Source organism: Meriones unguiculatus, chromosome 8, assembly GCF_030254825.1.
Source record: "Meriones unguiculatus strain TT.TT164.6M chromosome 8, Bangor_MerUng_6.1, whole genome shotgun sequence".
Lineage (NCBI taxonomy): Eukaryota > Metazoa > Chordata > Mammalia > Rodentia > Muridae > Meriones > Meriones unguiculatus.
This window is the reverse complement of record NC_083356.1, coordinates 73,260,462-73,268,192: the sequence shown is the minus strand read 5'-3', so window position 1 is coordinate 73,268,192 and position 7,731 is coordinate 73,260,462.

Sequence of the window (7,731 nt, the reverse complement as noted above, 5' to 3'; positions counted from 1 at the left end):
CACCTCCTTGGAACAGCAGCGTGGCTTCAGAGGGCCACCACCCACCAGCCTGCTTCTTTTTCTGTCATGTATCATTGACCTCTGGGTGCTTCCTGGGCTGTGAGGACAACCGGCTGTCATGTCAGGATGGGCACACACGGGCTTTGGTCCACCTGCCTGTGTTCTCAGTTTTTCAGTTGAGTTAACCACGCGGTTATAAAATATCATCTCCATTCAGATGTACTCCCCAAGCCCAATTGAGATCTGAGCGCCTGGTCAGATCACCAAACTGTCCTGCCACTCTGTCACAGGCCCAGCCTGTGCTATTATCACTGTCTAGCATAGGTCTAGCCTGTGCTGCTGTCACTCTATCACAGGCCTAGACTGTGCTGCTATCATTCTATCAAAGGCCCAGCCTGTGCTATTATCACTCTGTCATGGTTCTACCATGTGCTATTGTCACTGTCACAGGTCTAGCCTGTGCTGCTGTCATTCTGTCAAAGGCCCAGCCTGTGTTGGTGCAGGCCTACCGCCTCCTCCAGGACTAGCCTTGAGCTATCAGGTCCTCGGGTTTAGAGAAGCAAAGCTGGGGGGAGAGGGGGAGCTGAGGATACATATTTTGGAATGAAGGGAGCAGGACCTGGGGCAGGGGTTCTCAGGTTCCCATGCCAAAGATTTGCATACATTACCTAAAGCACCTAGGACGTCACTTGGGTGCTCAGTAGGGGATGGAGACTTGTCTAAGGCCACACAAGAAGGAGGGAAACACTAAGTCTATTTTCTTTAAAAACATTTGTGTGTGTGTGTGTGTGTGTGTGTGTGTGTGTGGTGTGTGCCTGCACACGAATACAGGTGCCTGCAGAGCCAGAAGTGTAGGATCTCCTGGAGCTAGAGTTATAGGTGGTCAGCTGCCTGATATGGGTGCTGGGAACTGAACTCAGGTTCTCTGGAAGAGCATCATTGAAGCCATCTCTTCTACCCTTCCCCCCTCCCCCGGAGTTTGCTCTTAAGCACCCTGCTCCCTGCTAAGACAAAGGTTTGCAGAACATATTTCCAGACAGGGATTCACATGCGCCCATACCTAACACGTTTTGTTTTGTTTAAAGATCTATTCATTTACTATGTATACAGTGTTCTGCCTGCATGTGTGCCTGCAGGCCAGAAGAGGGCACCAGATCTCATAATAGATGGTTTGTGAGCCACCAAGTGGTTGCTGGGAATTGAACTGAGGACCTTTGGAAGAGCAGCTATCTCTCCAGCACCCATGCTTAACATGTTTAAGGGCTTTTAATTCCCCACACCTTTTGTTTTTGTTTTGAGCCAGACTCTCATGTAGCCCAGGCTAGCTTTAAACTTGCTGTGCAGCCGAAGATGAGCTTGGATTCCTGGACCTTCTGCCTCCATGTCTTGAGTGCTGGGATTGCAGACCTAGGTCTCCATGCCTGGTTTGATGCAGTGCTGGGCATTGAACCCGGGACCTTGGGCCTGCTAGACAAGCGCTCTGCTAATGGACCCACCATTAGACACATGAGTGGGCATGGGGGTCCTGGGTCCCATCCAAGCATCCCTCCTTCCCCCTATCCTCACACTGTCTTTACTAAATTGTTGCCCGCCTCCGCTCAACTCTGGGCACCCTGAGGGTAAGCGCTGCCCCGATTCTTGCTGCACACTCCTCCGCACAATTCAGCTCCTAGTGAGGGCTGACGCTGGCCTTCCCAACCTCCAGTGCCCATCTTCTAACGTCTTGGTTTCCCCATCTCTGCACGGGGAAGGATGTGCCCCAGTCTGAGTGCAGGTGCTGGGTTCCTCCTGGGCCGAGGGAGACTTAGTATTCAAAGAAACGGGGGAGAGGGGCCGCCCATCTGCAGTCTTGTTGTCTGGGCAAACCTCTCTGTCCTGTAAGCTCACCCACCTTTTTGGCCATACAAAATATTCCTGCTAGGACATTGCTGAGGTTTTCTACAAGGCAATGTTCAGTATTGTCCCATTTAACAGATGAGAAGGTTGAGACTCAAGACAGAGGGGACCTTAGGGCTGTAGCCCTGAGCTGCAGTAGGGGTCAGAGGAGTGACTGAGAGAGGGCGAAGGCTGGGTCCACAGGAAGAACAGCCCCTGGATGACTGGAACGCGGGCCTGGGACAGTGGTCACTGTGAGGTCGAGGGGGTAGAGGCTAGCCTCTGAGCAAGACTCGACATTGGATTCTGACACTGAGCCAGGGAAGCCTACATTAGGGTTCTTGCCCTCAGAGGAGGTCCAGGCCACCAGGGGATAAGGCTGGAGGTCATGGGAGGCCTGGCTGACTGGAGGAGAGCCAGTGTCAGGGGCCTGTGGTGTGCAGTGGGCTGTGAGCTAGGGGAGGGGTGAGTCTCTCTCTGTGCCGCGTGGATAGAGTGTGTGTGTGTGTGGGGGGGTGCTAACGGGGACATTCCCCAAGGGAAGCGGTAGGGAGAGATGGAGTCAGAGGAGTTAACTGGAAAAGCAGGGTGAGGCAAGGAGTGTTCCAGGAGTGAAAACAGCACCAGCACACGTGCCAAGGCCTGGGGGCATGAGGAGGAGTCCCGGGGAAGGAGCACGGAGGACTTGAGAGAGCTCCAGCAGGGCGGGGAAGCCGGGGGCAGCTTCCACAGCGTGGGTGGGGAGCCAGGGGCTGGTGAGTCCACTTCCCTGGGAGAGGAAGGATGCTGGGCAGAGGTGAGGACCAGCAGCTGGGGACCCTCCCCGCCTCCCCACGCACCAGCCTCTGACAGCAGTGGCTCAGCCTAGTCCTAGTTTTCCCTCTGCACATTGAGCCCCACAAGACAGCACTGGGAGGACACTGTCCATGTGGTGACCAGGAGCTGCTTTGGGTCTTGCCAGCATGTCTTCCCATACCTCCAGCCAAGGGGCCGGGGACGGGGCGGGGGCTGCAGTCATGATCTGAACCCAGACCTGACACGACATTGTCCACAGCTATCATCATCCCTTCACAACTGGCCAGGTGCTGGACTCCTTCCTCATTGCAGACCAGACTCTGCTTATCAGCTCACACAATGAGGTCCATCAGTCTGCAGGTTCTATCTTCTATTTTCTTTTTTGGGGTGTCCCCCCAATTCCCTCTGAAATTCACACACACACACACACACACACACACACACACACACACGCACCACAAGCTGCTGAAGCCCGTTCGTGTGTTTACGTGACCATTTGGGACCGGGTAACCTCTCTGGGGTATGTCCACCAGTGCCGTCGTTCTGCCGGCCTTGCTTAGGTGACCAAAATGCTGAGATTTCCTGGGTGCAGCCTCCTCATCATGTAGAGGAGACAGTCTCGCAGCAGATGGTGGGGGTACCATCTCTCTGCCCTTCCGCCTCTCTCCCGCTGTAGATGTTATCAACTGAGCTTGGGTCACTTATTCTCTAGATTTTGACGGGTTTGTTTGTTTTTGTTTTTGTTTGTTGTTTCTGTTTTTGTTTTGAAACAGAGACTCACGTGCAGCCCTGGCTAGCCTGGAGCTTGCTAAGGGGACCAGGCTGGCCTCAAACATCAAACATACAATGATCCTCTTGCCTCCAGTGAGCTGGCATTAAAGGCACTCCCGCGTCAACTGGCTTTATTTTCTTCCTTCCTTCCTTCCTTCCTTCCTTCCTTCCTTCCTTCCTTCCTTCCTTCCTTCCTTCCTTCCTTCCCTCCTTCACTCCTTTCCTCCTTCCCTCCCTTCCTCCCTCCCTCCCTCTCTCCTTCCTTCCCTCTATCTCTCTCCTTCTCTCGACAACAAGGCTTCACACTGCAGCCCAGGCTGTACTGAACGTCCAGCAATGCTCCTGCCTCAGTCGCAGGAGTACTGTGTGGGATCGCAGGCGGGAGTCGGCGCACATCCCAAGGCTGTGCCGATTTGTGGAGCATCTGCCGAGAGGCAGATGAGCGAGTCGGGAGTTCCCCGGGGACCGAAAGGCCCTGCTCGGGGTCAGGCAGCCGGCGTCGCATTTGAACCTAGAACCGCAGGTGCGCGGCCTCCTCCGGGCCCCCCGGGGTGGCACCGTCCCAGCTGTGCGGCCCGGCGGCCGGTCCTGACGTCAGGCGGGGCCAGCGGAGCCTGGCTCTGCACAAACACGTCGCGGGCCAGGGCTCCGGGGGCGGCGATGACTCAGGGCTCGAGGCCGCCGGGCGGGAAGCGGAAAGTTTTGAGCCTCTGACATCAGCGGCCGCGCAGGAAGGCGGCTCCGGGAAGGCGGCCTGGCGCGCGGCCCGCCCGAGGGCGCGGGGGCGGCGGGGCCCAGGACGCAGGTGTCCCCGGCCCGGCCTGGGCCGCGGGGCCGCTGCACCCGCCCGCGCCGCGCCGCGCTCCGGAGGCCCCGCATCCATCCTGCTGCGTCCCTGCATTTTAATTACCGCCGCATTAATATTCATGAGCCGGGACTCGAGGGGGACCGCGGGCTGTCATCTCCTCGCCCGCCCGCGCACCCCCTCGCCCCTCTTCCTCGCTGAGTCGTGGGCTTAACTCCCCCCACCCCACCAGCCCCCTCGCGCGCCAACAGTTGGTGCTCAGCGGAGCAAGGGTGCGAGTGTGCGCCGGAGTGTGGGCTGCTGTGTGGGGAGCCTCGGAGTGTGGGTGCGTGCCTGCGTGCTGCGGGCAAGGGTGCCTGGCTCTGTGCGGCCGGGGTGTGGTGTGCAGATGTGTCTGTGCCACCAGCACCTGGACTGTGGGGGTGTGACCCTATGGGGGGGGTCAGGGTGCTGGGTAGTGTGTCCAAAACAGGAGGTAGGGTGCTGGGGCAGTTGTCCACACGCGGGGGAAAGGGTGCAATGGTGAATGTTCTGTGGGCACGGCTCTGTGCACTTACATGTGTGCTGTGGACATGTGTCTATGGTCATATGTGTGTGTCAGAGCATACAGATTTGTGTGCTGTGGGCGTGTTCTGTGTACATCAGCGTGGGCTGTGAGAGTGTGCACGTGTGCACGGTCCGAGGGTGTATTTTTGGGCTGTTTCAACATCTGTATGCTGTTGCAGAAGGGCCAGAGCTGCCCAGTTCAGAGAGCTTGACTGTGAATGCAGAACTGGGGCCTGCAGGAAGGCTGAGCCTTGTCCAAAGTCACCTGGGAGGTAGGTCACAGTGGGGTCAGGGCCAACAGCTGACCGCACTTCCTGGCCAGGCCCTTCCCGCACGCACTGTCCTATCAGATCCGGGCACTTCCTGGTGCTGTCTCATGCTGACGGAGAAACGGAAGCAAGTGGTCCAGGCCTTACGGGGTGCAGCAGAAATGTCTGAACTCTAACTCCGTTCTTTAACGGGACCCTCACAGTGCCACCTTGTTGCCACAAGCGCCCTCATCTTGCGGTCAGGGTGTAGCTGGAAGCTCCCTGGGGTGTGAGGCACTCAGCGGCTCTCAGGACACAGCTAGGGGGGTGTTTCCTCTTGGGGAGGCCTTACATGCCCACGCCTTGTCTAGCTGTCACTGGTCCCCTAAGCCTGACTGCTGGGAGCCAACTGTGCACCAGGCCTCAGAGAGTGCATAGGTCAGGATAGGGGTCACCTGCCCTCCCTTCAGGCCACGCACCCCTGCATCCATTCACTTTCCCCCCACCCCCATCATCTGTCTGTCCTTCTATCATGATGCACCCTTCTTTCCATCTTCCTTCCTTCCATGCTTAAGCGTCTCCTCTGTCCTTCACCTCACTCAGACGTGGTTCAGCAGAGGACTGGGGCTCAGGCTGTCTCCTCCCACTGCCATGGTTATTTCCCTCAGGTAAATGAGGGGCACAGGCAGGCTGACTCAGATAGGTCACACAGCCCTGGGAGCAGAGCGGAGTTCTGCCCGTGTGCCCAGAACCTCAATCCGAGGTTTTAGGGTGAGGACTCAACTAGAAGCCTCCTCCTTCGCCTCTGGGAGGCCGTGTGGCCCCAACAAGTGGGCCGGCCACTAAGGCCAACAGCCTTCCCCCAGACAGTGCTGCCAGGCACTTCCGGGCACATCTCGCAGCCCCCTTTCAACAGTGTTGTTCTAGCCTCTTTGTCACTGATGGACTCCCAAGGGAAGGGCCAACAGAAAGGCAGAGCTTCCAAAGGCTACAAGGGACAACAGCCTTTGTCCCAGCTGCTCGGGGGTTGGAAGCCAGCTTTTGGAACATCTGGGGGTCCCTCCCCACCTCAGCCCCACCAAGCCTGCCCGGCTACGCCTCCAAGGCTCACCCAAGCAAAGCTTTCCAGCTATGCCAAGGAGACTGGAAATTTCTACTCGGCAGCTCGGTCTGGCTCGATTTCCACTCTGCTTGGCAGGGGACGGGGGAGGGGCGAGGCTGCTCAGCCCCAGAACAGGCCCTGCATTCTTGAAGTTACAGTCAAGGGTCACTGGGAGTGGGGCCTGTAGAGCCTGGCTAGTCTCTCAGTAATAAGGAAGAAGCGTGCTAAGGCCCCTGGATTAGGCCCTGTGCTGTCTGGACCGGACCAGCCTCCAGAAACTTTATATGGGCAGGCCAGAACTGTTACTGACCTATTTCAGACATGCTGCAAAGCTCTAAGGGGGCCTGCCTGCACAAGGGCAGAGCCCCAAGCCTCTAAGGGGAAAGGCCACACGCATATACAGAGACGGGCCGGAAGGTTCTGCTCAGTTACTGGGCTGGAGGGGGTGGTGGTCCAGGGGCCTGCCCGGGCACCCTGAAGGAGAGAAGGGGTATGGGGCATGGCAGCTCTATGGGGATGCAGCCCTAACTGACTCCTGCTAGCACCTAGGAGGTGTTTCCACAGAACCCACCCAGAGGTCCAAGGCTGCTGGCTGGCTCCAGTGCCCTCTGTGGAAATCAGAAATCTAACCACTTAGGCTAGGCCCTGGCTAAACAGACAGCCTTCTGGGTTGGCTTCGGCTAGCGGCCCAGTCACTCTGCCCTGTGCTCAAACACAATGGAGAGCAGAAAACTGGAGAGCTTGGGAGTTGTCCACTGGGCAATTGTCCTCAGCCACCAGCAGAAGGAAGGGCTCCCTAGGCTATTAAAGGGGTCTACCTGCCTGCTTTAGAGGGCTGGGGGAAGCAGTAATGCCTGAGGAAGAACCAGCCAGGGACGGGAGGACACCAGGCAGAGACAGAAGAAACCACACTGCGAGGTCCAACCTGTCCCGGAGATCGCCACAGGGAGTGGATGGGACAAGCTGGGAGGGTAGGAGATCCAGTCTCACGGAAGGAACCAGCTGGGGGGGGGGAGGAACCAGACAGGGACAAAAGACCACACTAGGGTGGGAGGGACCACCAGCCAGGGGTGAAGGGGACCTGCAGGGAACCTAAGAACCTCCCGGGGGTGGAGGGGGCCGGCTCCGCCCCCACTCTGCAGGCCGCTCGCCCGGGGCGCTGCGAGCGGGGCAGAGCTTCAGCGGAAAGGAATGCCTGGCTCGGCGGGGGCGGCCGCGCCCGGGCCGGCCTGGTTCGCGCGGCTCTCCGGGCCGCTGGCGCCGCCGCCCGGGCTCGCGCCGGATCGGGGCGCGCCTCGCAGCGGGGGTGCGCGCCGCCCCTCCCCCATAACTCAAAAGCTTGTCAGGCCGGTTCCAGACTCCTGGCGCCGGGCTCCGCTCCAGGAAAAAAAAAAAAAAAAAAAAGAACGAGAAAAAAGAAAAAGCAAGCGAGAGAGCGAGCAAGGCCCGCAGCGCGGAACAGGCGACCCACGCGCACAGCCTGCGCGCCCACCCTGGGGACAGGGCGCGCGACACTCCTCCATCTCTGTACGGACCCATTAATCACTCAGTGGCCCCGGCGGGAAAGGGTCCGCGTGCGCGCTTCCTCC